Raw genomic sequence first — 25,725 nt, 5'->3', positions numbered from 1 at the left:
GTGATTTCACTATTCTACGTAGGCTATTCCACCATCCACATATACTGAGAAGTTTGAGTGATTGTTTTTTTTTTTTTTTTTTTTTTTTTTACATTACAAGGGCACTGGCCAAGGGAAAACAAAGTGTTGGAAAAAAAATCCGCTGGTTGCCAGGCCCTGTTAAGAGGAAAAAACAAAAAAATCTAAAAGGAGGGTCCAGTTAACGTAAGAGGTGTCTTGACACTCCTCTTTTGAAAGAGTTTAAGTCATAGGCAGGTGGAAATACAGACACAGGTAGAGAGTTCCAGAGTTTACCAGTGTAGGGAATGAAGGAGTGAAGATACTGGTTAACTCTTGCATTAGGAAGATGGACAGAATAGGGATGAGAAGAAGTAGAGAGTCTTGTGCAGCGAGGCCGCAGGAGGGGAAGGCATGCAGTTAGCAAGTTCAGAAGAGCAAACAGCATGAAAACTGCGGTAGAAGACAGATAAAGATGCAACATTGCGGCGGTGACTTAAAGAATCAAGACAGTCAGTTAGAGGAGAAGAGTTGATAAGACGAAAAGCTTTAGATTCCACCTTGTTTAGTAAAGCTGTGTGTGGATCCCCAGACATGAGAGCCATACTCCATACACGGGCGGATAAGGCCCTGTACAGAGCAAGCAGCTGGGAGGAGAGAAAATGGACGAAGACGCCACAGGACACCTAACTTCTTGGAAGCTGATTTAGCAAGAGTAGAGATGTGAAATTTCCAGTTTAGATTTTTAGTGAAGGATAGACCGAGTGTGTTTAATGTAGAGGAGAGGGAAGTTGAGTGTTATTGAAGAAGAGAGGATAGTTGTCTGGAAGGTTATGTCGAGTAGATAGTTGTAGAAATTGAGTTTTGAGGCATTGAACAAAACCAGGTTTTCTCTGCCCCAATCAGAAACAAGTGAAAGATCAGAAGTTAGGCGTCCTATAGCATCTCGCCTTGAGTCATTTAATTGTTGTTGGGTTGGGCGTCTGTTGAACGCTGTTGAATAATGCAAGGTGGTATCATCAGCATAGGAGTGGATAGGGCATTGAGTCAGATTTAGGAGATCATTGATGAATAATAGAAAGAGAGTGGGTGATAGGACAGAACCCTGTGGAACACCACTGTTGATAGTTTTAGGGAAGAACAGTGACCGTCTACTACAGCAGCAATAGAACGATCGGAAAGGAAACTGGAGATGAAGGTACAGAGAGAAGGATAGAATCCGTAGGAGGGTAGTTTAGAAATTAAAGATTTGTGCCAGACTCTATTGAAGGCTTTCGATATGTCAAGGCCGACAGCAAAGGTTTCACCGAAGTCCCTAAAAGAGGATGACCAAGATTCAGTTAGGAAAGTAAGAAGATCACCAGTAGATCTGCCTTTACGGAAACCATACTGGCAATCAGAGAGAAGGTTGTGAGCTGATAGATGCCTCATTATCTTCCTATACCCCACATAATATGTATACAGTCCACAATACTTATGTCACACTTTATAAAATAATTTTAAGTATAATACAAAACACATTTCATAACATAAAACATTTACTGATGTCTGATAAAGGGAAACGAAAAGAAAGGAAGGCCTCCAACATCATACGCCAGCCAATCACGTCACCGGCGTCAAGCGTACACCAGCTGGACCACCCATGCAGATAACAGGACTCCGCAACACACACACACACATGCACGCACGCACGCACGCACATCACCTACAGAAACATAAAACACCACTTATAATACCTCCAAATATTATTCTCTTACGAGTTTGTGTTAAAACTCAATGTCGGTGATGACATGTTTGGTTTCGGCTATTATTATTATATATTTATTTTTATTATTTCTTACTTTTTACATATTTAACTCAGCCTTTCAAATTTTCTGGATTATAAGGATTTCCGGATTATAAGGTTCCGGATTTAAGGACTTTTACTGTAGCATTCCTTGCCACTATCTTGACTCCATCTACTGTCTCTACTATTTTCAAGTCAGCAGACTCTATTAAGAAGGCTGGTGAGACCATATCTTCCTTGCAAGCTAAAAGAACCACCTGAAATCGTGATTACAATGGATAAAATGGAAAGCCTTGGGGAAATGTGGTACATAAGTTTTGTATGTGATACAATGATGCACCTTTTGTTACATTCCACAGGTTGCCGGTTAGTGTCTTTCCCGTTTCACTCTCCCTCCCTTCATAAATTTAAGACCATCAACATTATAAAGTTATGTATGTACATACATTAGTGTACATTATAATGACTTAAATTGAACTGCCTAAATGTTCAACTTCATAATCTTTACTTTCATTAAACCTTTCACTGTACTATGATGCACTCTCACTTTGTTTACTCTCAATGGAAGTTCAAGTCAGGGGTTAAACTTGTTATAATCGGTTCGCTTAACGAAGTTTCGCTTAACGAAGGTTTTTTTAAGAACGTAACCCCTTCGTTAAGAGGAGGTTGCCTGTATAAGCAAACCGATTGCGCAAATTGAATTAATTATAATATTTTTTTGGTCGCATTATAACAAAAACGCGTAAATCAAACACGCGAGTTACCTGTAGTTACCTATATATATATATATATATATATATATATATATATATATATATATATATATATATATATATATATATATATATATATATATATATATATATATATATATATATATATATATATATATATACACTCGACCCTTGAAACAATGGACAAATGCGTGCACGACCCTGTCCGTAGATTGCAAAAGTCTGTTCTTTGCAAAAGTACGTAAAAAACTATAAAATGTATGTAAAATACGTAAAATTTTCTAATTTTCGTATTAGTTCAAGCTTAGCAGCCACTGGAAGAGCCTTTCAATTACGCTTCACTGGTTTATTAGGTTTAGGAGGCATTTTGGATAGGTTAAGCACTCTTGGGAAGGGTACAAATGCATAAAAAAGCCGTGGTAAGCACTGGACAATGTTCGCTGTTGGTTGAAAACGCACGGACTGAAGATTAAACATGGTGGCCAACAGCTGATGACGTGACCGACCCGCCACCTACCGGACAATAATTTGCCGGGAACAGACAATCGCGCGCATTTTAATATTCGTCCGTGATTAAACCGGACTCAGAATTTGTCCGTAGCTTCGAAATCCATTGATGGGAGGTCTGTTGTTTCGGTCAGTATATATATATATATATATATATATATATATATATATATATATATATATATATATATATATATTTATTTTTATTTATTTATTTTTTTTCAATATTTTTGCAGTGAGTCTAAATGGAATCAGGATACAATTAGTGTGAGTGAAATTAGGCATTTGCGTTTAAGGGTGAAGGAGATATGATCAAATGATGCAATTTATTTGTTTTAACACAGGTTAACTTGACTCAATGACGTCACATGCACCCACAGTGCTTCTGGTGGGAACCGCACTGGGCTATGATCCAAGAAACTTAACAGTGAGCAGAGCAACTTCCACCCAAGAAATGGTATCCATGAACACAAAAGGAAATACTGTTACCAGGGTAATGAGGTTGCTAGCAGGTTCCCAGTAAAACCATCTCCCGAGAAAGTGTTACTATCTCATATACACATTTAGGTTCATAAAAACATTTCTATTAGCTTTTTACAAGCCTTACCACATCACTCTTGGATGCCATAGTATTAGACACAAAGTGAAAATGCAGAAAAACAATTCACTCACAGTACGGGTTAGCTCCGCCAATCGGTGATGGCTGATGGTGAGGGATATATTCCTGAAGGGATAACATAATGTGAAAATTGCATAAAATGAACATGATTTTTTTTTATGTCCTTGCTTATAGCACCTGTTGAAGGTAACTTGAAGAGTATTGGCAGTGCTGTCAAGCTTCCACCCATTAGTGGTGCAGGCAATTTCATTTATAGTGGTACCCATAATAGGGCCAATATCATCACCAAAGCACATTTGGGTGTCATGGTGACATGTAGGTAACTTTAAACCATTCGACAAATGGTGAAGTATCAAAGTGATACGTGGTGGGATTTGAACCTTCGCGTGGATATCTACCTGATCCCACGCTCACCACCTTATCCACTGGGGTACTGCCTCCTGAACAAAATGTACACTGTTAGAGATTCCACTATATATATATATATATATATATATATATATATATATATATATATATATATATATATATATACAGGCAACCCCCGTTTAACGAAGGGGTTACGTTCCTAAAAAACACTTCGTTAAGCGAAACTTCGTTAAGCGAACCGATTATAACAAGTTTAACCCCTGATTTAAACTTCATTATAATGTACACTAATGTATGTATGTACGTAACTTTATAATGTTGATGATCTTAACTTTTTGAAGGGAGGGAGAGTGAAACGGGAAATACACTAACCGGCAACCTGTGGAATGTAAACAAAGTGCGCATCATGGTACTGCATACAAAACTTATGTACTATATTTCCACAAGGCTTTCCATTTTATCCATTGTAGAGTCACGAGTTCTGGTGGTTCTTTTAGCTTGCAAGGAAGATGAGGTCTCACTAGCCTTCTTAATAGAGTTTCTTGACTTGAAAATAGTAGACAGTAGATGGAGTCAAGCCATGGTGGGAAGCAATGTTATTAGTTTTCTGGCCTCTCTCTTGTCTGTGAATAATACCCAGCTTCACTTCGAGAGTAAGACACTTCCTGATCTTCTTAGGAACGTTAGGCCACATTGCAGGGGGTTTTGGTGGTAAGTTGAACTAAGGAAGATGAGCTGCTGGTGATGCTGTTATGTTATGACTGGGCAGTGTGGGGTACGTGTGATCTTGATCTTGATCTTGATGCTAAAGGTGACACAGAATTTCTTCTGAGTCAGGCCTTTGTATCGGCAGAGCCTGTGTTGTCCATGAGAGGCTTGATCTTGATCTTTATTCTACAGGTGTCTCAGGATTTCTCCTGAGGCAGGCCTTAGTACCAGCAGCTCCTGATGTATTCAAAAGCCTGTCAGCTTGCATGATACAGTGGGGCTTTCAAATTTGAAAAAAAATTACCTAGATAAAACTTCGTTAAAGCGAGTTTGGTGTTTGTTAGACGAGCAGATGGTAGTAAAATGAAACCTTCGTTATAGCGAAATTTCGTTGTGTGAACCTTCGTTAAACGGGGGTTGCCTGTATATATATATATATATATATATATATATATATATATATATATATATATATATATATATATATATATATATATATATATATATATATATATATATATATATATATATATATATATATATATATATATATATATACACACACACACACACACACACCTAACCCTCCGTTATCGAGCGAAATTGGTGCCTAAAAAACCGCGCAATAGCGGAAAACGTGATAATGGAAGTGAAGAATAAATAGGAAATAAATAAATTGGTGCCTCAACCCAAAAATTTTCCTGTTACCCTATATTTAATACCATTAATACTAGAGTAGCTTATTAACATTTGACAGTCTGAAATAAATGAAAACCAGCTCTGAACAACAGAATACCACGTGGTGGTGGTGGTGAGCAGAGTGACTGGAACTAATCAGTTCCCTTATTCAAATCACATGACATGAATACACAGTGATGATTGGCTGCTGGATCCTCCTCTTCCTCATGATCATCATCTTTCTCCCCCTCCACCTCCCCCTATCTAAACATTCGTCAGTGTGTGGTTGGGATATGGGTAGTACTACTACTACTACTACTACTACTACTACTACTACTTCTACTACTACGGATATGCAATAACAACTTTCCAGATGCGCTAAAACTGAATTTTGCAGATTTTCAAAAGTGCGCGATAACGTCTAAACGCGATAACAGAATGGCGCAATAACGGAGGTTTAGGTGTGTGTGTGTGTGTGTATATATATATATATATATATATATATATATATATATATATATATATATATATATATATATATATATATATATATACACACAGTCAACTCTCAATTAACCCTAATGGAAATGCCCAATTTCACACACTAATTGTGTCATGACTCCATTTGGACCCACTGCAAAAATATTGAAAAAAAATATATATGGATCATCTTTATTGAGTTACACTTGATTAGATTTGAAAAAGTAAACATCTTGTTGGACGATAAAGTAAAAACATACAAAATTATGTTTATATTTAATTTTCATGATTTATTAAAAAAACAAATATTGAAAATAGTCACTGCCATATAGTGTATAAATAAAAATTCTTTGGAAATAAAAAGTAAGAAAATTGAATATTCTCTAACTAAAAAGGGTGTTCTTTCAAAGAAATATTGTGTAATTCCTAATTTGCTTCCCAATTTTGGTGCTCTGACTAAATGGAAATGAACAATTTTTGTTCCTGATTTTGATAAATAAACAGGTAAATAAACAAATAAACAGAACATGCATACTCACAACATGGTTTATCATGATAAATTTTCCTTGAGCATATTACTAAAACCATTATTTCAAAATAATTTTTAAATTGTATGCTCTCCATCCCGATTGTGGTGCTGTAAACAAACCAAACATGATTCCTCAAAATGTGATTTTCTATAAATAACCAAGTCAGCTGTGACTTGTTCATAGGCTTTGGTGAATGTTATTTCACCAGTGAGATCTACTGTTTCCTCAGCCAACAGCTGCTGTATTCTCTCATCAGACAATCCACAGGGATGTGACTTGTCAAATTTACCTATCAAAGAAACCAGAAGAAAAGTACTAAAAACTATTACACACATGTAGAACAAGAGAACAACTGTAGCAGGACTCTTATCAAATCCCAGTGAACATAGTGAGTTAGAGGTACTACAGTCTTGTATATCACATATGCAGGCCTATAAACAATGTTTTCTCCTCTACGTATTTTCATGAGTTAATATTTCATAAACGGATTTTGTGGGTCCACCTGGCATCACAGCCTCTACCTTGGAAGGAAAGAGCATTACAGGCAAGGAGGTTGTCTGTCCTCCTCTAGATCTGATCACCAACAGACACTAGACTCAGACCCATAGACTTTAGAGCCAGGTGTGCATGAGAAATGGCGCACTTTTACGAAACCACTAACTCTTGACTCCAGGTGGAGTCACGTTCCCATTTAAAGGTTGATGAGAGGATTGCATTCCTGGAGGTGTCATGTTATTCAAATTCATGTTATTGAAACAAAATTTTCCCATAGAAAATGGAAATGTGGGGGTTATGTTCCTGGTCACTGGGAAAAGTCTACCTATTTTTGGGGATTTTGTTACTGAAACCTTAAAAATATAGTATTAATACATTCTTTTGAATGATTACAGTCTTCCTTGATTTCTTGGAATTACTTTCTTGTGAGGTATGTTTGGATACCATGGTATAGGATACAATGTGAAAATGCAGAGAAACAATCCACTCACAGTGCAGGTTAGCTCCAGACTGAGGAGTGAGGAGTGTGAGATGGAACAGCTGAGCATCTTTGAACTATCAGTCAGTGCCACGGAGTCAAGGTGATCCTTGTGGTATGATCGTATATGAATACAAAGATATGATATCCATTATAGCAGGCAATAGAGGGGTGGAAATACAAATATTGTGGTGAAAGCAACACACAAGCAAAAGGGGGTCAAAAGAAGAAGAAGAAGAAGAAAGAAGAATTGTTGTTGTGCATTTCATTTACTTTCTTGGTTGAAAAGATCCATGCAGCTTTTCTTTGTGTGTTACTAAATGAATGTAGGATTAAATAAACTTTTCAAGCAACTTCATCCCTCATACACTGACTGAACAAGGATGGAAAGTCTTGTCAACAATGTGGTTTCCTTGTAATACTATTGGCTTTTAAAGCCCTTTGAGTTATCCGCTTCTTCATACTAAATAAAAAGGGCAGGAATGAACTGAAGGTAATGACTGGAAGTGTTGTGATCGTGCAATCAAATCCTTATAAAATTGAAGCTTAAGTTCTTTTTTTTTTTTTTCTTTAATACAAAAATGTAAAATCATTGCACTAAAAATATTCATGAAAATCAAGTAATATTTTAGTGTTTTATAGTACCCTCTATATGGTTTTTGCTTCCAAGTTCAAGTTTTATACTTGATCTGACAACAATATTTTGAAGATAAACACAACTTTAAGCAGAACTGTGAGCACAATGCTAACAATCTTTGTGAACAAGGGTCCTGTAGCAGAAGCAACAGTGTGATTAAGAATAGTACATAGATGCAGGAAATCGAGACAAAAAGCTTGCAGATCAATAAATGGCAATTGTTAGGGAATAAAGCAAATTCTGAGTGTGTGTGTGAGATACTTATAATCTAGTGTAGACATTGGAAAAAAAAAAAAGATGGGCAGAATGATAACACAAAATGCTTGGTTTAATGAGGTGGTGATAAGAAGTGCAAGTAGACCAAAACAAATGATGAATTTGCACATGAGATAGGAGGGTGAAAGACTCAGAAGCAAATCTAAGATGTAACAACTAAACAAAGATGGGAAGACCTGAAGACAATATGTGAGGGAAGAAATGATCTATGACAGGGAATTCATGATCCTTAGGGCAAATGTGGCTTTTGGTACCATATTTAATATTGTTTCTAGAATTGTTACAGTTGAGAAAACTACTAACTATATGGTGAGATATAATAATTAACACATTAATCGTGTTTGGATTTCCTGCCGCTTCTTCCCTGTTGCGTTTGGTTCAACTCAGCGCAGTGTCAGTACCGCGCTACCCACGGATTTGAAAGGAGATGAGTAGTTTCTCCCTGCTTATGAGTTGCCAATAATACAATAAAACTCATGCCCCACCTGTGTTCCACTAGGCCATAGACTTTTTCTGAATTTATGCTATTGCGTTGTGCGCCACCAGTGGAGCACGCTCCTTGTGTACCATATGTGGCTCAACCTACTATTACAAACATGTTCTCACAACACATTGCGTCAGTACATTCTAAACTTTAGTAATTTCCATTTACAGGGAAAGAACAACTCACTCCTGATCCATGTACTCTCACATCTCCCATAGACTGGTATGACACAAATGAAATTTTGTCCTAATTGTAACACAAACTAATAGGTATACTCAATAGAAAAATTGGGATTTCACATGTCACTCAAGGATCTAGGCTGAAATCTTGGAAAATGACAAAAATTCATAGGTCTGATGATTTACATGGGAATTGTTGCATTGCCTGAGATTTCTCTGTACTGTTCAAAGAAAAACATATATGTAGGCAACTCTGCATCCAGAGTAATGTCTCGAGAAAGACTTGAGTTACTCCTTAGATTTTTACCAATGTTCATCACCTTCACATGATGCAATATGTATTGCAATCAAGAAGCACTTCTTTTATAAAAATTTTCAATGAATTTTCAATCAATAAGCTATCAATGAAATGAAAATTATGCAATAGAGGGTGAACCAGTTATATAGCGGCTCTCAAGGGCTGTGAAGGATATCATGAGTTATGAGTAACAAATGAAAATTTAATTTTTGATGTAATAGGTTTAAAAATATACGATTATAAGGCCAAATCTAGCTCAATTAACTAAATGCTTTGATTGTCATACTTTAATTACATCCTTGGTTAGCATGAATAAAATAATATATACTAAATCAAAAGAAAAAGAGGTTTGAAAAATATGGAAATTTTTTTTTGTGTATGCAAGCAAATGTACTATGGGTGGCACAATACGCAACAGTTAGGAATGCATGATGTACCTGTCATTTTTTTGTCACTTTTTGCCCAACTTTTATGCCATATAATAGTATAAAAATAAATAATAATACAGCAGAAAATTTTTTTAATCAAGAATCATAATAGCAACATAAATTTTAATGCATTTTATTCAGTGTATTTAATGCCATAAAGGACATGGGTAGTAAGAAACACCCATTTCAACAAAAAGATTTTAGTGTGTCTAAGCATATACTGTTGAAAGCAATCTAGCATCACATTACACAAGTGGTAAACATTTATCTTTCCTTGTGCTTTTCAAATGGTCTTGCTGTCACTAGACATATAATTTTTTCTGTAGGTGGTGGCCTTAACCCTTAAACAAGAATGTGACTCCATATGGAAGCACAAATTGGTGGTTTTGAAAAAGCGCACATTTTTCATGCACATCTGGCTCCAATGTCCATGGGTCTCAGTTGAGTGTCTATTGGTCATCGGATCTAGAGGAGGACAGATGGGATCCTTGCTGGTGATGCTCTTTCCTTCCTACATAAAGGCTAGGTTGACCCACAAGGTCCGTTTATGAAATATTATCTCATGAACATACATAGGGAGGAAAACATTGTTTATGGGCCTGTATATGTGATATACAGGCCTGTAGTACCTCTAACTCAAGCTACATATGTTCACTGAGATTTGATAAGAATCCTGCTACAGTTGTTCTCTTGTTCTACATGTATGTATTAGTTATGATTATTTTTTCTTCTGGTTTCTTTGATAGGTAAGTTTGACATATGGCATCCCTGTGGATTGTCTGATGAGAGAATACAGCAGCTGTTGGCTGAGGAAACAGTAGATCTCACTGGTGAAATAACATTCACTGAAGCCTATGAACAAGTCACAGCTGACTTGTTTATTTACAGAAATCGCATCTTCAGGAATCATCTTTGTTTTGTTCACAGCACCACAATCGGGATGGAGAGCATACAATTCATAAATTATTATGAGATAATGGTTCCAGTAATATGTTTAAGCAAAAGTTATTATGATAAACCATGTGAGTATGCATGTTCTGTTTATTTACCTGTTTATTTATCAAAATCAGAAACAAAAATTGTTCATTTTCATTTAGTCAGAGCACCACAATTGGGAAGCAAATTAGGAATTACACACTATTTCTTAGAAAGAACAACCATTTTAGTTAGAGAATATTCAATTTTCTTACTTTTCTCACCAAAGAATTCTTATTTATACACTATATGGCAGTCACTTTAAATATATATATATATATATATATATATATATATATATATATATATATATATATATATATATATATATATATATACATATTTTTTTTATAAAAACATAAATTTGTATGTTTTTACTTTCATCATCTGACAAGATGTCTTCTTTTTCAAATCTGATCAAGCGTAACTCAATAAAGATGATCCATATATCTTTTTTTCAATATTTTTGCAGTGGGTCCAAATGGAGTCATGACACAATTAGTGTGAGTGAAATTGGGCATTTTTCCATTATAGGGTTAAAGCCCTTGCTGCTGCTCTATTCCCATGCTCCTTGGCATAATCTACCACTTGTAGTTTGTACGAGGTTGAATAGCTCAATCTTTTCCTTCTGTTGCCATAACAGTGATGATATTGATGTGTTTTGTTATGATCATGAACTTGTTCTTACTCCTCACCACTAGATGACATTGAGTCAGAGTACTGATCAGCTGATGTCTGTAAACATGCATCACAGCCACACAGGTTTTCATTCTTACGATAATTCATTTTTAAAATGATAATACTGGTAACGATAATAACACCAGCAATAAAATGATGATGCATGCAGTTAGGGTAGGAAAAGTACTGGAAAGAGATGTGCCCTATATGCTGCCAAGTACAGTACCTCATTGTGAACAATTAGGAGCTAAAGTGGATGGATAAATTGGGGAAATTTGTGAAGAACTACTTCCCAATAAAAGTAAATAGAGAAATTCAACTACCATGTGATTTTATAATGAGAATTTTTCAATGACAGGTGTGTGACAGCAGTAATTTTGTGCACATCATAGACATATGTGCAGCTTTTTAAGTATGCGCGATGGCAATGAAATGTGATAGCAGAAGGCGCAATAGCGGAGGGTTGAGAGAGAGAGAGAGAGAGAGAGAGAGAGAGAGAGAGAGAGAGAGAGAGAGAGAGAGAGAGAGAGAGAGAGAGTGTGTGTGTGTGTGTGTGTGTGTGTGTGTGTGTGTGTGTGTGTGTGTGTGTGTGTGTGTGTGTGTGTGTGTGTGTGTGTGTGTATTATATATATATATATATATATATATATATATATATATATATATATATATATATATATATATATATATATATATATATATATATATATATATATATATATATATATATATATACACACACAGACACAGTTGAACCTTGGTTCTCCAATTTAATTTGATTTTGAATGTCATTCAAAACTGGAAATGTTCAGAAACAAACCATTTTCTCTTTAGAAATCAAAGTAAAATAGATAAATTTGTTCATGGACACCCACCCACTCTGTCTTAACATCTAGTGACAGATATTCTCATTGCGACTCCACATCTCCAGCTCAGTAATCATTCATCCAGATAGGACATGTTCAATAAATATATTGTTTAGACCATACTGGTACTCTCCTTGTCACTGATCTATTGATTATAATACTTAGACACCCTGCTACTGAGAGAAGATACTGGGAAAATGTAATTGTCCAGTAGTGATGATATTTTGGGTCATGAAGAGAGTAACAGTTACCACAGTTTTTCTTACTGAGTGCCAAAAACTGTTTGTTTACATTGAGGCTTTTGAATGAAATCATATTTAACATATTTTACTCTCTCAGCTTCAATACATAAAAAATAAGGAAATATTTATAGAGACTATACATTAATAATACATGGTAGTTTTTGCTTAGTCTTTTAGTATTTGAAATCAAGGAACTTTATTCAGGAATTAAATTATAGTAGGGCAATCAAAGCAATTATGAGCTTAAAAAATTGCCCAAGAACATATTAGCTAAAAAAGAGAGGAATTTGGTAACTGAGATTCCAGTGTATGCTGCATATGCAAGACTGCTACATTCATATTTAGGTTTTGAGCTTCATGATACAACATGCTGTTCTTGGAAATATGTGATTTATAAACCAGTTAAATTCAGTTGTTTACTACCACATGGTGGAATATGGATAATTTCTGGTCTCATACCAAGCAAGCACACACATACATACACACACACACACACACACATATAAGAGCAATGTTTCCAGTGTTTAGAATTCTTGAATTCCAGCCCCTTACACATACCATCATAGAACATATACATACAGCATATAAATATGTATATCTACAATCATATACAGACTCTACATCAACTGCTTCAATGTTCCATGTGTTACCACAAAGCTAATTTTAAAGCTCTTAGAAACTTAGTCTAGTCACTTTGGACCCTCTGTAATACTTGAGAGTACAGAAGAAACTCTTTTATTAGTGCAAAATTGTTTTCCATTTTTACATAAAAATTAATATTCAAATGTGATAAAAAAAAAAAAAAAAATCTTTATACTAGCACACAATTTCTTTACTTTTTCAAAATTTCTTACAACTTACCATTTGGAAATTTATGCTATAACAACAATCAATAAATTCATATTTTGCTCTTACTAATATTAGATCAAGAAAACTTCAAAACGTGTCTTAATTATTAATGGATGGAAGAATGACAGTATGTTTCAATATAAGAATGCAACACTTCAATTATTTCTTTTTTTAAACATTCCACCACTTTTGCCTTTTCAATAAAAGAGTTCTTACTGTAGTATTAAAACAAGTAATATACTAATTCAGTATATACATTAGCTCCTTCACATAAAGCATCTTGGAGGTTTGAAGGGCTGCACCATATCATTACCTTTCTCCACCACCACTGATGCTCCCTCCCTGTTCATAACTCCTATGTATTCACAGTAAGAACATGGAAAATCACCAACATCATAAAATACATAACTAACAAATTACCATTATTTTTCACCTTGACAGAAGCAAGGTAAAATATTTTCAGAGAATCTGCTTACTTACACTCATGAATAAACTTACATTATGTGTAAAAAGTGGTCAATGAGCAATGGAGGAGACACTTTAAGGATTATTGTCTGTTAGCCTCACCAACTGTAAGTAGTACATCAGTAAACAATACCAGCACTCATCTCACTGAAGAAAGCAAATTTATAATGAAAATAAAATGTAGTTGAACAAAATATTTGAATGCTGAAATGATTGAAACCATAAAAAGACAAACCAGTATTAAAAGGTGGACGGAGAGGCAAACAGTAGTCGCAGATAATCAAAAGGTGAGGGAGTTGGTATATGCAGAGCACATTAAACCAATAAACTAATAGTGACAGGGTAGGCTTCAAGAAAATAATCCTCTTATAAAGTTTACATAGTTTTTAAAAACCTTCTGGGCATATCACACATCAATGAAGAATGCTGAAGCAATAAGCAGCCAAAAATATTTCATATCTACATTATTATATGATCTTCATAAAAAACGTTGAAACAGTAAATTTTGCCTCAAAGTACTTAATTTATTGACTTCAAATCATCATGGCATTATGAGTAGTCATGCCATGTGTGGCATCTTTGCTACTCATCACAATCTACACAATCTATGCAGTGACTCATTTCTAACCTCACTTTTAGTATCAAATTAGAATCCCAAACATATCTTATAATTTTCGTTCAATTTTGCTATTTGTAAGTCTATAAGCCTATTGCAATACTCAACTTGTACATTATCAGTGAATTATTATTATTTGATGCCAATAAATAATTAATTATATCTTTTTATCCTGTTATATATTAAAAACAACTGTTTGCTTATAATCCTTAGGTAACACGCAACCACACAGTCATGTAAATTCCTGAGCCAACTTTAAAACAGGTGTTTAACTAGTGGCTTTCAACAAATAAACAAATGGAGTCCATCACCATTTTTTCTCACAAATTGAACTGTTTGTAGTCCATGCATTGTCATGATTCCATAATTAGTATAAAATTTTCCTGTGTTCAACAAGACGAAAGCTTTTCTCTTCATACACACATATCAACTTACTGTTAGTTGTGAGCAAGACTCCCAATTCTTGACTCAATGTACAGATCCATCTTCATCAAAATGATATTCAATGAGGAAAATAAATCATCATTTCTTCAATAGTCACACTTAAGGATGCTCACAGGACACCATAGATAGAGTTTAGTTGCACCTGAGAAAAGAAAAGTACCTTTAAATTTGATCAAGGAAATAGTAAAAAATCTACTTAATAAATTAACAGGTTGATACCTGATAAAAATATAAACATACACATATGCATATGCTTGAATCTCAGTTCAAAGGATTAGTTAGATGAGGTTTAGACTCATGAGCAGTACATATAAATTAGTGTGCAATGTGAATAGTACCGTATTTGATGGCTCAGAAGATGCATGGGATCATAAGACACACTCACTTTTGACAGACATTGGAGGAAAAAAAAGATGAATGACCAGATTTAAGCTCTGAATACGAAGTGAAGGATTCCACCTGATGTTTGAACTCACATGCATTTGACTATTATTAATGGCCAGTATTTTGCATTTAAAAGATTTGATCTTTACTAGTAGGCAACACACCAATCCTGCTGTGACTTGTGAGATGTAAACACATACCTGGCATATGGTGCTGGCAGTGACTGTGAGAGAGTCAGAGACAGAAACTACAGGGATAATAATAATGATTTTTTTTTATCATTTTTTTTTTTACATGTAAGTTAAGAATGTTAAAAGATAGGTGCAATTTTTAACCCTTACTGTCCCGTACACATATATGTAGGCTTGTGGACAAAATGCCTGTTCACATATATTTACGGCATAAGTTTTCCCTCCTCATTTCATATTGAAAAAGGCGCATTACTGTTGCCATTTCACTAGCCATCAATTATCTTCGAGTTGTGAGTCTAAATTACAAATCAACTGTGAAAAGTGAAGTAAAACTAACATAATATATCAAATTTACACCGTATTGTCACATCTCTGGTGGTGTGACTTTGTAGGGGATCATCGTCAACATCTCGACTTTCACATCACTTCTCTAGCTGTAAGTGTTGAAATAATTTTTCTTGGTGTCTTTTCCCATTTATTTTCATCTTAAATTTGCATATCTTAAGACTAATTAATGTTTAGAAAAAAAAAAATTTTCCCTCACAAATGCGGGCTCGGGGGGGATAACCAGAATTAATGCGGGATTGTAAGGGTTAATTGTATAAAAGTGTGTCTTATCTCAAGGAGTAATATTGGCATCATGCTACAGAATGCAGGGACGCTTTCCTGAGTCAAGAGCAAGATCACCAACACTAACCGCATTTGTTTTGGTTCATGCAATGCATGGTGCATGGTCACTTGTCAAATTTTTCCTGACTGGTGTCATTCTATGTGAATTACCAGTAAGTGTAACCTATCATATATTAGTACCTTGAAAGAAAGAGTTGCTTTGAGGTGTTGTATCTATCATCACTTTGTTTACATCTGCAAAGATGTCTGGGGTTTAATTTTTGAGCCTTTGTTGCCACCAACCACTGTTTCAATACTGAACCTTGGCCTCATAGGATGCAGGGTCATTTCCTGAGACTTTATTTGGAGAAAAAGGTGCACTTATGAGCCATCAAATATGGTATATTCTCATAATGAGCAATATTCATTCCTGTAGTCCCATTCCACGAGTGCATAAAAACATATAATATACACATAATACTGAGTAAATGAGCTAGTGAAGCATAATCTATAAATACACCAGCAAGCAAAAAATATGGGCATATATGGCCCAAAAAACATCAAATAAATTGGATTCAATTCTCAATCCAATCCAAAGCTGACAACATGACTTGCTCTTGTGCCTACTCGATTAATTCTGCAAATTTTCTACCATCTAGTTTAGTCATTTTTAAATTAAACTCAATCTGTGCTGTATACCTCTCACTTAACTACTCTAATTATATATATATATATATATATATATATATATATATATATATATATATATATATATATATATATATAAACTTTGACTTCTAAAGTGGAGTACTACATCCTAACTCTCTTTTCACGGAGATCTCCATTTTGAAGGTTTCAGTGTTCACCATTAGTTTAGCCTTCACTGACCAACCAGGTGAACTAGCTTTTAACTTTACTAACCTCCATGATCTAGAGCAATCAATGCAGCATCCTACTCATATTCCTGACAGTCTTGGTGATACGCACAGCAGACTTCACCTTTTCCTTACCTCTAACCATTCTGTCTATGCTGTCACTCTGCCTTCTATGATGAACTGCTTTAACAACCTCATATTTCCTGCCTCAACAGACTGAGAGACAGCTCTCTCTCTATCTCTCTCTCCACTACAGAAATAATGATGATGATAAGTGATTTTTCATAATAGGTATGTACAATAAGAAAAAAACCCACACAAATAAAAAAAATTATAGCCTGCCTTCTCAAGGCCATTTTCTGAAGATGACAAACAAGAGGAAATGTTGATTTTTATGGTAAACTTATCTACTGGTACCATAAAAAAATCCCAAAATAAAATAATTATTTCCAGCATGGCACATCAATACTTATCCTTATATAAGAGAGTTATGCACCTTTGTAATAATGATGAAAGCCAAGTATGCCATTATATCATGTACAACCTACATTCTGAGAGATCTCATACAGTATCCGGGAAAGAAAACACACCATCTTAGTAGAAAGCAGCCATGATGCAATATGTGCATCATCGGATATGTCAAGAGCACCCCGATGACGCAAAATACACATCATCGTGTTGAAGGGGTTGACCTGTACACTATGCAATACAGTTCGGCGGTCGTACACATGGTGTGAAATTAAAGGTAATCCCTGATAGACAATTGGGTTATATTCCTGAAAATACAATTGTAGAGCGAATGATCATGTAATAAACCTCAAATTGAATATGAAAAACAGATATGCCTTCCAAGACCTTTATATATGTGTCCCGTACAACCCCAAAAATGTAAATTATCATATTTAAATAGTTATTGCCTATATTAATAAAACACATTACATAAATAAAATAAGCAAAATAATAAGATAAAATATCAAAAATATAATTAAATAATTTCTGTAATTACATACTTTCACTATAGTCTTGAGTCCATCTCCTATGAGGCTGGAGAAACCTTGCTGTAATATCCCTTCCAACATTAAGGGACATTGTGATAGTGAGTATAATGTTTTTTTCTTCTTATTGTTGTTTTTGTTATAATAATAATAATAATAATTATTATTATTATATTACTATCATTTATTATTATTATCATGATTGTTATTATTTATTTATCATTTACATATAGGACACTTCATGTCTTTCTATCCAAAATCACTGATGGCATATCTCAGTGGCCACAATGGCCCCGTTTTGTTGAGACATTCCATTTTGCTGGACAGTCAAAGCCAAAAAATCACAGCTTAATTCTTGCATTTTTGTCATTACTTTGCAGTCTCCTACATATACTGGAGGCATTCCACACATAGTGTTTGCTATTATTCCAATCCCTAGACTAATAATAATAAAGCTCACAATATATACTGCACACTAACAAATGAGTGAAGATCCCAGGAAATGGCAGAGGCTATGAATGGATGCTTTCGGAAGGTATTCACAAAGGAGACTGCTTTTGACAAACCACTGGTAATGGAACAGAAAGGGATTATGAAGGAGTTTCAAGTAACTGTGGAGGAGATCAAGAATATGATGGGGAGTTTAGAAGTGAGAAAAGCTGTGGGACCTGATGGGGTATCAGGATGGATTTTAAGAGAATGCAGGGGTACTGCTTTTGACAAACCACTGGTAATGGAACAGAAAGGGATTATGAAGGAGTTTCAAGTAACTGTGGAGGAGATCAAGAACATGATGGGGAGTTTAGAAGTGAGAAAAGCAGGATGGATTTTAAGAGAATGCAGGGAGCAACTGGCAGAAAAAGTTTGTGAAGTAATTGATGCCTCATTAAGGGAAGGTGTAGTGCCCCAAGACTGGAAAAGAGCTAACATTGTCCCAATCTATAAATCAGGTAACAAGAGACCCATTGAACTATAGACCAGTGTCACTTACAAGTGTGGTAGCTAAGATGTGTGAGAGGGTGGTGAAGAATAGATGGACAGACTTCTTGGAGAAAAATGACATACTTTGTGAGTGTCAATTTGGTTTTAGAAAAGGGCGTTCATGCGACAAACCTGATATGTTACTATTCGAGGGTGATAGATGTAATACAGGAAAGAGATGGTTGGGCTGATGGAATATATCTGGATTTAAAAAAGGCCTTTGATAAGGTACCACACGGAGACTGATCTGGAAACTTGAAATGGTAGGAGGAGTGCATGGCAGTTTACTAAAATGGATGGAAGACTTTTTGGTAGGAAGAGAAATGAGAACAATAATTAAGGACAGACCATCAGAATGGGGCTTGGTGGAGAGTGGAGTTCCACAGGGATCAGTGTTGGCACCAGTAATGTTCGCGGTCTACATAAATGACATGGTGGATGGGGTGTCCAGTTATGTGAGCCTATTTGCAGGCGATGCAAAATTGTTAAGAAAAGTGAGATGTGACAAAGATTGCGAACTACTCCAGGAAGACTTGGACAGAATATGGAAATGGAGCTGTACATGGCAAATGGAGTTCAACACGACAAAATGCAAGAAAATAGAGTTTGGCAAGAGTGAAAGAAGAATCAGGAGTATGTACAAGATAGGAAATGAAGACATAAAACCAGTCATGAAGAAAAAGACCTTGGGGTGACAATTACCAATGACCTATCGCCAGAGACATATAAACAAAATAATTGGAGAAGTATTGAACTTATTGAGGAACATAAGAGTGGCGTTCGTATATTTAGATGAAGAAATGATGAAGAAAATAATTACTGCAATGATAAGACCGAGGCTTGAATATGCAACAATACAGTGGGCTCGAACTTAAAAAACACATAAGGAAACTAGAGAAAGTACAGAGGGCTGCAACAAAAATGGTGCCTGACTTAAGAGATTTGACTTATGAAGACAGACTGAAAAGAATGCAACTTCCGACCCTGGAAAACAGAAGAAAGGGAGACCTGATAGCAATATACAGAGTGATGATTGGCATGGAAAAAATGGATAGGGAAGATCTGTGTATGTGGAATGAAAGAATGTCGAGAGGGCATGGGAAAAAACTAAAAATGGCCACTTATAGGAGAGATGTGAAAAAATATAGCTTCCCTCATAGAAGGGTGGAAGCATGGAATAGTTTAGGCGTGGAAGTGGTCAGCATAAGGAATATTCATGATTTTAAGAAAAAGCTGGACATTAATAGATATGGAGCGGGACAACACGAGCATAGCTCTTTTCCGTATGTTACAATTAGGTAAATACAATTAGGTAAATACACACACACACACACACACACACACACACAAGAAAAGTAAAAAAAGAAAGAAGGAAAAAAATATTTTTTGAAAAGGTGAAAAAAAAAAATTTTAAAAAAAAAAAAAAAAAAAAAAAAAACAAAAGAAAAAAAAAAAAAAAAAAAGAAAAAAAAAAAAAATTTTAACAAAAAAATTTTTAAAAAAAAAAAAAAAAAAAAAAAAGAAAAAAAAGTTTGAAAAAAAAAAAAAAAAAAAAAAAAAAAGGAAAATTTTTTTTTTTTTTTTTTTTTTTTTTTTTTTTTTTTCCTATTTTTTTTTTTTTTTTGTGTAGGTGTTTAATATTCTAGTGTTTAAGAGACAGGAATAAACAGCTATTTATATGGTGTGAAAGTGTTAAGAGGAGGGGTGTGTGCAGTGTGTGTATGGAGATAGTGTGTGTGTGTGTTTTTGTGGGGGTTCACAGAGTGTGAGGTTTTCATGAAAATAGAGGTGTTGTGAAAAGGCTGCCCTCAAGGGTGTGGGGGGTTTTGATTAGGAGAAAGAAGAGACAGAAGAAGGAAGTTGAAGTGAAAGAAAAGAAGAAAAAGAAAGTGAAAAAAAAAAAAAGAAAAAAAAATATAATTTGTGAAAAAAAAAAAATAAAAAAAAAAAAAAAAATTTTAGAAGAAAAGAAAAAAAAAAAATTTTAAAAGATATTGTGAGAAAGCTTTCTCAAAAGGGTGTGAGAGAGATTGAAGACAGTTTAGAAGTTTTAAAAAGAAAAAAACACAGTGAAAGTTGAAAAAAAAAAATTTTTTTGAAGAAATTAAAATAATGTTTATTGTTTTTTGTTTTTTTTAAAAAAAAAAAAAAAAGATTGTTTTTTTATTTTTTTTTTTTTTTTTTTTTTTTAAAAAAAATATATTTATAAATTCACAAATTTTTCATTCAAAATTTTTTTTTTAAAAAAAAAAATTTTGTTGAAAAAAAAATTTTTTTTTTTTTTAAAAAAAATTAAAAGTGAAAAATTAAAAAAAAAAAAACTCCTTTGTGTTATGTAAAAAAAAATTTTTTTTAAAAAAAGTTTGAAAAGAAAGTTGTTTAGATTCCTATTTAGTTTTGGAGAAAAAAAAGAAAAAGAAAAAAGAAAGGAGAAAAGAATAGTTGAGAGATTTGAGGTGGAGAAAAAAGAAAGTGAAAAAGAAAGAAAAAAAAATAGAAAGAAAAAAAAAACAAGAAAAGAAAAAAAGAAAAAAAAAATTTTCTCTTTTTATTATTTTTTTTAAAAAAAAAAAAATTTTTTTTTTTTTTTTTTTTTTTTTTTTTTTTTTTTTTTTTCTTTTTTTTTTTTTTTTTTTTTTTTTTTTTTTTTTTTTTTTTTTTTTTTTTTTTTTTTAAAAAAAAGGAAGGGGAAAAAAAAAGAGAAAGAATTTTAAGAAAGCTTTTTTTTTTTTTTTTTTTTCTTTAGAATTTTTTTTTTTTTTTTTTTTTTTAAAAAATTTTTTTTTTTTTTTTTTTTTTTTTTTTTTTTAAAAATTTTTTTTTTTTTTAAAAGGTTATTTTTTTTTTGTTTGCAAAAAAATTTTTTTTTTTAAAAAAAAAATAAAAAAAAAAAAAAAAAAAAAATTTTTGTTTTTTTTTTTTTTTTAAAAAAAAAAAAAAAATTTTTTTTTTTTTTTTTTTTTTTGAATTTTTTTTTTTTTTAAAAAAAATGAAAAAGAAAGCTTTTTTTAAAATTTTTTTTTAGTTGATTTTTTTTTTTTCTTTTAATAAAGAAGTTTGAAGAAGAGTGTTTATGAGTGAAAGTAAAAGAAATTTTTTTTCTTTTTTTTTTTTTTTTTAAAAAAAGTAAAAAAAAAAAAATTTTTTTTTTAGTTGGAAAAAAAGAGAAAAAAAAAATTTTTGTTTTTAAAGGTTTTTTTTTTTTTTTGTTCAATATTTTTTTTTCATTTTAAAAAAATTTTTGTTAAAATGTTTTCTTTTTAAATATTTTTTTTTTTTAAAATGTCAAAAAAAAAAATGTCTTTTTTTTTTTTTTTTTTAAATTTCCAAAACTTTTTTTTTTTTTTTTAAAAAAAAAATTTTTTTTTTTTTTTTAAAAAAAATTTAATTATAGTGTAGATCAAGAGAGATTTGTGTTCACTATAGATAGAAGTAAAAAAAAAATAAAATGTGTATATCTCTGTGTAAAAATGTAAGTATTAAAAAATATAAAAACTAGTTTTTTTTTTTTTTTTTTTTTTTTTAAATTTTTCTTTCTTTTTTAAAAAAAAAAATTTTTTAAATGTATCTTTGTTTGTTTTGTAGATGTTAATGTGTTTTAATTCACAAATTTTTTTTTTTTTTTTAAAAAAATATGTTGTGTAAAGTTTTTGTTTAAAAAAAAAAATTTTTTTTTTGTGGTAAAAATTTTTTATTTTATTTTTTTTTATATATAATTTTTAAAATATATTAATATTTTTTTTTTTTTTTTTTAGAAGGAGTTAAATAGGAAAGATTCTTTTTCTTAGAATTGTCTAAAAATTGTTAGTGTTTATAGTAGTTGTATTTATTATTATTAGTGTTTATTTTTTGTTATATTTTTTTTTTTTATTTTTTATATTTTTTTTTTTTTTATTTTTTTTTTTTTTTTTTGATTTTTTTTTTTTTTTTTTTTTTTATTATTTTTTTTTTTTAAATTTTTTTCTTGTTTAATTTTCTTTTTTTCTTTTTTTTTTTTTTTTTTTTTTGTTATTTTTTTATTTTTTTTTTTTTTTTTTTTTTTTTTTTTAACTTTTTTTTTTTTTTTATTTTTTTTTTTTTTTTTCATTTTTTTTTTTTTTATTTTTTTTTTTTTTTTTTTCTTTTGTGTGTCTGTTGTATATTTTATATGTATTATGTGTGATGTGTGTGTGTGTGTGTGTAATTCACTGTTTGTCTGTGTGAGTGTATATGAATTTTTTGATTTTTTTGTGTTGTGTGTGAGAGAAAATGTTGAAAAGAGTAAAAAAGTGAAATTGTTCAGATATCTACTGGGTAATGTGTGTGTGTGTGTGTGTGTGTGTGTGTTTTTTTTTGTTGTTTTGTTGTTGTGTTTTATATGCTTCTTTTTATAAGGGGACCAAACCACTCCAGCATATTCCAATCTTGGTCTAATTACCGTACTAATTAATTTCTTCATCATATCTTTATCCATATAATGGAAGGCTAATCCAATATTTTTATCAAATTATACGTTTCTCCAAACATCTTATCAATATGAGCCTCAAACTGCCCATGGTCTTGTATTATCACTCCCAAATCCTTTTCCTTTTCCACCTTTTTCAACACTACTTCTTCACCCATCTTATATGACCCTCTTGGCCGTCTTCCACTCTTCCCCATCTCCATCACATGACTTTTGCTCAGATTAAATTCCATTTCCCACCTCTTGCTCCACTCCCAAATCTTATCCAGATCTGCCTGTAAAATTTCACAATCTTCTTCACTCTTCACACACCTACACAACTTCGCATCATCCGCAAACAAATTAATATAACTGTTTACTCCTCTGGCATGTCATTAATATATACAAGGAAAAGTATTGGTGCCAGCACTGAGCCTTGTGGGACTCCACTCTCCACCACCAACCAGTCCGACTTTGCATCCCTTATTACCGTTCTCATCTCCCTCCATCTCAAGTAGTTTTCCATCCACTTTAACACTTTTCCTTTCAGTCCTCCATAAATCTCTAATTTCCATAACAGTCTCATGTGAGGTACCTTGTCAAAAGCTTTCTTTAAATCCAAATATACACAGTCCATCCATCCTCTCTCTCTTGTATTTTGTCAACCACTCTTGAATAAAAGCTCAGTAGATTTGTTACACATGACCTCCCTTTCCTAAAGCCAAATTGATGATCCGATAATAACTTATGATCCTCCAGGAACCGTATCCAATATTTCTTTATCACCCTCTCACAAATCTTACCGACCACACTTGTTAGAGACACAGGTCTATAGTTAAGAGGCTCTTCCTTACTGCCTCCCTTATAAATGGGCACCACTTCAGCTCTTTTCCACTCTACTGGTACTTCCCTGTTTCTAATGAGCACCTTATAATATCATATAATGGATCAATCAATTCTTCTCTACACTCCTTCAATAATTTTCCTGAAACTTCATCTGGTCCCATCGCTTTATCATCTTTAAGTTCCTCCAACATTTTATATAACTCCTTTTAGGTATCTTAATGTCATCCATGTGCACATTTCCTTGTACATTCTGAGGCTTTACAAACATTGTTTCTTTAGTAAATACTTGTTGAAACCTATTATTTAGCAATTCCGCTATATTCTTAGGGTCATCTACTATCCCTTGCTCTCCTTTTAATCTTTCAATGGACTCTCTTTTTAAGTTTACCATTTATGAACCTGTAAAACAATTTTGGATGTTCCTTACTCTTGTCTACAATATCTTTTTCAAATTTTCTTTCTTCCTCCTCCTTACCCTCACATACTCATTTCTCGCCACTCTATAATTCTCCTTATTTAGTATATTCCTGCTCTTTTCCATCTTTTCCAAGCCACATCTCTTTTCCTTAGCCTTAACACAAGTTGCATTAAACCAATCCTTTCTTCCTTCCTCTCTCGGTTTATACTTTGGTACAAATTTCATAACTCCTTCTTTATAATATTTCATAAAAATCTCATATTTTTTTGCACTTCTCTGATTTGTAACATCTCCTCCCAATCTAATTTTCTGAAATAATTTTTCAAACTTTCTGTGTCCATCTTTCTATAATTCAATCTACCACTCCTGTATGTCTCATCTTCCTTCGCTGTGTTGTTGCTATCTGCATTTCCATAACCACATGATCACTCTTTCCCAAAGGACATTTGTATTGTATATCTCCACATAGGTACACTTCTCTTGTTAACACCAAATCCAGTCTAGCCGGTTCATCATCTCCTCTATATCTAGTATTTTCCTTCACCCTCTGTTCCATCATATTTTCCATCATTAGATTAAGAAATCTCTCTCCCATGCTTCCTCTCCAACACCACTTACTAGATTTTCCCAATCCACCTCCTTACAATTAAAATCTCCTACTAGTATCACCTTTCTTTTTCCAGATAATACACTTTCCAAACTCTGTAAAGTATCCTTGATCATATTGTCGTATTCCTTAATGTCCAAGAATTTGTTTTAGGAGGTACATAGGTCACCATGATTATTAATTCTTTTCCATCACTTTTTATCCTTATGCTTATCACTTCTGCGTTGTTCTTCCCATACCAAACCTTATCCACATTTATTTATTTCTTCGTCATAATCATAACTCCTCCTCCACCTTTACTCTCTATCCTTTCTCCATATATTATATTTATTATCCAAATTTATCTTTGTTTTTCATGCAATTTTGTCTCAGTCAAACACACTATATCAGGCTTCTCCACCATCATATAGTCTTGCAATTCCAATCTACTTGACAGTATCCCATCTATATTAGTATACATTACGGTCCACCCACTGCTCCCTCTAGGGGTTTCTCCGCATTCCTTCTTTCCACATACCACTTTCTGACTCTCTCTCCTATAACTCTCCAAAAAAACTTTTCTTTCCTCCTCAGACCGC

General features: G+C 33.0%; 1 protein-coding gene across 4 annotated transcripts in view; it reads right to left on the bottom strand.

The window, feature by feature from the left end:
* Positions 1–1,458: 1,458 nt before the first annotated feature.
* The window catches only part of LOC123500100 (guanine nucleotide exchange factor subunit Rich-like), a 303,302-nt gene continuing 279,035 nt past the window's right edge, over positions 1,459–25,725 (bottom strand). For 3 of the 4 annotated variants that reach the window (XM_045248758.1, XM_045248759.1, XM_045248761.1), the window contains one exon: positions 12,066–14,960. The gene's annotated coding sequence lies outside the window, so the exon portion shown is untranslated. Of the gene's footprint in view, positions 1,703–12,065; positions 14,961–25,725 lie in introns of those variants that run through there. The other variant, XR_006673172.1, reaches the window with a different exon arrangement.

Source organism: Portunus trituberculatus, chromosome 50, assembly GCF_017591435.1.
Source record: "Portunus trituberculatus isolate SZX2019 chromosome 50, ASM1759143v1, whole genome shotgun sequence".
NCBI lineage: Eukaryota > Metazoa > Arthropoda > Malacostraca > Decapoda > Portunidae > Portunus > Portunus trituberculatus.
The sequence above is the reverse complement of the archived record's forward strand: the minus strand, read 5'-3'. Positions and strand labels throughout refer to the sequence as shown.